This window comes from Cryptotermes secundus, unplaced genomic scaffold (genome assembly GCF_002891405.2).
Source record: "Cryptotermes secundus unplaced genomic scaffold, Csec_1.0 scaffold3213, whole genome shotgun sequence".
NCBI classification, from domain to species: domain Eukaryota; kingdom Metazoa; phylum Arthropoda; class Insecta; order Blattodea; family Kalotermitidae; genus Cryptotermes; species Cryptotermes secundus.
In genome coordinates, this window is record NW_019742058.1 from 6373 (window position 1) to 11214 (window position 4842).

The 4842-nt window shown below is 41.1% G+C and overlaps 1 pseudogene; it reads left to right on the forward strand.

Moving 5' to 3' along the window:
* The first annotated feature begins 838 nt into the window (after nucleotides 1–838).
* Nucleotides 839–2894, forward strand: LOC111873034 (annotated as a pseudogene).
* Nucleotides 2895–4842: the final 1948 nt, after the last annotated feature.

Genomic DNA, 4842 nt, shown 5'->3' on the forward strand with positions numbered 1-4842 from the left:
TCCTTTCTTTCTTTAGAATTTCAGATTTATATTAAGAAGTTAATTATTAGAAGCATGTGGCAAATAAAGTATTTTTGGTTCAACAACTGTGATACTGTAAACCAAATATAATTTTGATTCCTATCAAAATAAATGATATGTACTATTGAAAATCAATCTGAACTGTTCATATTTGAATATGAGCTACTTATAGTTCAAACTAGAAGTGTCAGAGGCCATTACCACTTTCCACCCAAAACCTTTTACTCCATTACATAAAATCCATCACAAACATTAACTGACATCATGCTCCATGCAGCAAGCATGGTAGTGAATCTTCAGGTTTCATGAATGGCCTATTTTGTGACTGGGCAAGCAGCTGGCCACTTGTACTGATAGACTATGACCCCTGTACATGGGATTAGAACAGTGTTCCTTCCACTTTAGAGATCAACTGTTTGCTATTTGTATTTATCCTGGAAAGGGAGAAATGTAATGTCTAAGGAGTTTCAAAGTCTCATTTCATTCTTAGGATACTTTTCACACCATGTATAAACTCAGTAGGAAAGCATTTGTAAGTTGGCACTCTAGGCAAAACTCTGAACTTTCACTCACCTCTCCCTTCAGGGTTACATTAAAGTGAATTAAATTAAGAGATAGCGTCAAAGAGAGATGTACTCCCATAAATGTAATTAAGTGTAAGTAAATGAATATCTTTGGATGGACTAGGGAGCTGGATAATGTGGGAATGCGCACATAAAGCTAATGACTTCAGTACTGGATTACCACATTATATAAACAACATACATATGTTATTCTTTCTACTCATGCATGCAAGAAATTACTCCAAGATATAATTTTGGTGTTTAAACCAATTCTGACACCAAATTGTCACGCGTTGGGTATGTATCACGCGACAAATAACTTCACGCCGTTCTGGATCTAGCGAATTTATTGCATATTCGATCACACAATTAAACAATTTACAGTTATACAGCTACTGCCTTCGACAGTATCCCAATTACGCCTTCTGCTGTAGTCACTGCCATGCACTCGATACAACGCGACTCGGCGACTGCTACTTTTGAAACTGACCTCGGTGAATTCACGATCCACACTGTGTCACTCCTGACAACACACTCTGCTCACACACTGCTCAGCCGACCGTTCCCTGTTGCCTCGTGTTACCAGCGGCGTCCCCTTGTTACACCAGAGGGAGACGTGCTGTTAGTCACCGCGGGGGAGGGGGCGGAGTGTTGACTGGCCTGTTACCTTAGCAGCGACAGCGCTTCGATGTTGTTACGTCGCTGCTGGAAGTGGAGAGGGTGTCCTGCATTGCGCAAATACGTCACAGTATTATACGAGTAATATTCAACAATTTTAGCTAGATAGTCCAAGATGTGAATGCTTTAAAAATGTGGAAATTGTTAGATTTATGATTGACTGTTTGGTGGACCTCAAGATCATCTTATGTTTTTCTTTCTCTCCAGTTCTGGGAGGTCATCTCTGATGAGTATGGTCTCGACCAAACTGGCGCCTACCATGGTGACTCAGACCTTCAGCTTGAGAGAATAAATGTCTACTACAATGAAGCATCAAGTGGAAATTATGTACCCCGCGCCATAATGGTGGATCTTGTACCCGGCACACTGGAATCTGTCCGATCCGGGCCGATCGGTCAGATTTTCAGACCCGATAACTTCGTTTATGGTGTGAGTGGTGCTAGCAAAAACTGGGCTAATGGTCACTACACTGAAGGGGCTGAGCTGGTCGACTCTGTGTTAGATGTGGGTAGGAGAGAAGCGGAGAGCTGTGACTGTCTTCAGGGTTTCCAGCTGACTCACTCCTTGGGAGGTGGAACTGGTTCTTGCATGGGCACATTGCTTCTTTCCAACATCAGAGAGGAGTACCCAGACAGGATAATGTGCACATACTCTATGAGACCTTCACCAAAGTTATCGGACACTGTCGTTGAACCTTACAATACGACATTGTCTGTCCATAAGCTACTTGGAAATACCGACCAGACATACTGCATTGACAATGAAGCCCTCTACGACATTTGTTCCAGGACACTTAAACTCACGACTCCCACATTTGGTGACCTTATCCATCTAATTTCTCTCACAATATATGGTGTGAACACTAGCCTCAGGTTCCCAGGTCAGCTGAATGCTGATCTCCGGAAACTTGCTGTCAACATGGTCCCATTCCCACATCTCCACTTCTTCATGCCCGGCTTCGCTCCTCTCACCTCCCGTGGTAGCCAACAATAACGAGCCCTGACAGTACCCGAACTAACTCAACAAATGTTCGATGCCAAGAACATGATGTCCGCTTGTGACCCAAGGCATGGCAGTTACCTCACAGTTGCGGCTGTCTTCAGAGGACGCATGTCCATGAAGGAAGTTGATGAACAGATGTTGAACATCCAGAACAAGAACACCAAATACTTTGTTGAGTGGATCCCTAACAACGTTCAAACTGCCGTTTGTGACATACCACCCAGAGGACTCAAGATGTCGGCAACCTTCATTGGTAACATCACTGCCATGCAAGAGGTGTTCAAGCGGGTCTCAGAGCAGTTCACAGCCATGTTCAATCGTAAGTCTTACTTGCACTGGTACACCGGTGAGGGGATAGATGAGATTGAGTTCACTGATGCAAAATCAAATATGGACGACTTAGTGTCTGAGTACCAGCAGTACGAGGAAGTAAATGCCTTTGAGTACTTTGATGAGGAGTAGGGAGTTGAAGTTGAAGTTGACGAGAATTGAGCACATAGAAACCATTTTTGGCGTTCCCTTGATTATTCCCAGTGTATTCTAATTTCTCACTTTTCTTATAATACTTTGTTCCTCTCTCTGTTAGTATATATATTGTAACGTGTTTCGTTACAGAAGACGCCGTAGAGATGGTTAATTGGTTTATTTAACAATCTTCAACTAACGGCTACAATTAATTATCACAATATTACGGGTTTCCACACTTTACAAACCCTACAACAAAATCCCTTAACACTATCTTCAAGAGTATTCACGTATTAATAACGCGGGAGCTATACAAGTCTCCCTGAATTACACACTCCAGATATAACTGGTTATCACTGGTTATCGCACACGCGTCTGTATCTCGTAACTTGCGAACTGAGAACTCGTTGGTAACGCACTGACTGGCTCGTAGCTGCTGTGCAGTCCGCTTATATAGCCGTGCGCTGTTGCTAGTGTGACGTGGCGTATAGCCTAGGACGCTGTTGCTAGTGTGACGTGGCGTATAGCCTAGGACGCTGTTACCTCTTGGTGACGTCACCGCTGTTCACTCGCTTTGCATAGCTTCAAGGTTGCGGGGACTCGGCTAACGTCGGCTCCGCTCGGCTCACTTCGGCTCCGCTCGTGACGTCACCGCGCGTTGCGCGTTGCATAGCTAATAGGATGCGGGGTGATTACTCGCCTATTACGCGAGCGCTACGCTACCGCTACGTGCAGCTGGGGAGGTAAGGGTCAACATGTCACAATATATTTTAGTCTTGCATCTGGACAGTCAGCATATGGAAGTATCTTATAATATTTTGCTGCCTAAGCTAAACACACTTTGTTTTATAATGAGAAGATTATCTGCTATTCTTAAAATTCAAACCACGAGGAATGTATATTTTACACTTTTTCACCCTTTGGTTAAATATGGAGTAACAATTTGGAGTAAAAGTAATTCTACACACAAGGTAATCCTAATTTGACAAGGTATTAAGGAAGTTTATATTAAATTATTAGTTCCTTTCATATTCTCTTCATTTTAAGCATTTATACCCATATTTAGTTATACTAGATTATTTAACTGCTTTGTCATTTTTGAACTGTGTATGTATTATTGCTTAATGTCTCTTTGCTCAAGTTTCATTGCGCAATGTACGTCTCCTTATATCTTTCATATTCACCTGCCGATGTAGGAATGTTGGATAAATGAAATGTGTATGTATGTATTCCAAAATCAAAGCTGCAGTAATGATAATCGGCATATTAATGTACAATTACTGCTTGCTCAGGGCAGAAAGAAAATTTCTGTAAAACATGCAATATTTCAGGTATTTTTAACTACATTCCATAGTTCATCGAGGAAAGTTTTTTCGCTTATAAATGGATTCACCCCACTAAATCAGTGTTGGAGTTGATTCATTTTTGGGGGACTTTTTGCTTGTTCCTTTAAAATTGACATACGATGAGTTTTCTGAATTTGATTAAAGTGGATGCAATATTCTACGTTTGTCATATATTGAGCACCTTGATCCATTTTCCTTCTTTATAGTTTATTTTTCCTTAAGCTGATTATACTCTTCATTCTGTACAACAGATTTTAAAGGTGTATTGTTGCAAGTTAGCAAAGTAGTTCAATTAGTACAGTTGTCCTTTTCGTTTCTTTTCCTTTCCTTTCTTTCTTTTTTAATTCTATGGTATATTATATAACATAATGTTAGGTTTTGTTGATCCTTTAAAATATTTTTGGGCGTGTTATAATTTCTTAGGGGTGTGTGGGATGTCGATGCTCCAAAGAGACAACCTCTTCAAGCTATAACAGATAAATATACAGGGTGTCCCAGGAGGAATGGACCAAACTTCGGGAGGGTGTTCCTTATGTTAAAGTATGCCGATATAACCCAAAACTCCTATGTCCAAAGTTGAACGGTTACGGAGATAATGGCCAGAGAAGTGTGAAACTTTGACCGGTGTTACACACTTGTTGCTTACAAAATACATATTAAAACTGGCAGGAATATGTGGATTCTGTAATGTTAATAATGTACGTAACATCAAACTAACTTGTGAGTGACGGAAAGCCATAAAATTGAAGTACGAAATACTCGCTCGC